Raw genomic sequence first — 476 nt, 5'->3', positions numbered from 1 at the left:
TGGTTTGATTAATATATTCCATCTTTGGCAGGAAGGGCTTGCTAGAATTTTTACACACATCTTTGTAACATTGTTGACTTACACATTTACACTAAGAGTTTTAGAAAGCTTTGGTCATAGTGTCACTTCATATTTGTTTACCCATGAATAGGTTATTCACTGACCACTATGAATCTGACAATTGAGCAAATTATATTTTGCCCTTCCATATCCTGGAAACAACATTAGTAAAATAACATTAGTTTCAGATAGGACAGAGTAAATTCCCCTTTTCAAACAATTTTGAAAAATTTCAATAGGAAAGAAAGGAGGAAGTTTATTAAGAATTTTGTATTCTGTAAAATTGTAACTATATATTTTTCATGATTCCTAATGTCATAAGAATGATAGTGACAGTATTCTGAAGGAGGATCATATAGTTCCAAAAGCATGTCTTGTATCTTTCACTTTAGTCAATATGCCAAAAGATCTGACCT

The sequence above is a fragment of the Colobus angolensis genome, unplaced genomic scaffold (assembly GCF_000951035.1).
Source record: "Colobus angolensis palliatus isolate OR3802 unplaced genomic scaffold, Cang.pa_1.0 Scaffold202, whole genome shotgun sequence".
NCBI lineage: Eukaryota > Metazoa > Chordata > Mammalia > Primates > Cercopithecidae > Colobus > Colobus angolensis.
Note: the sequence above shows the minus strand (reverse complement) of the source record.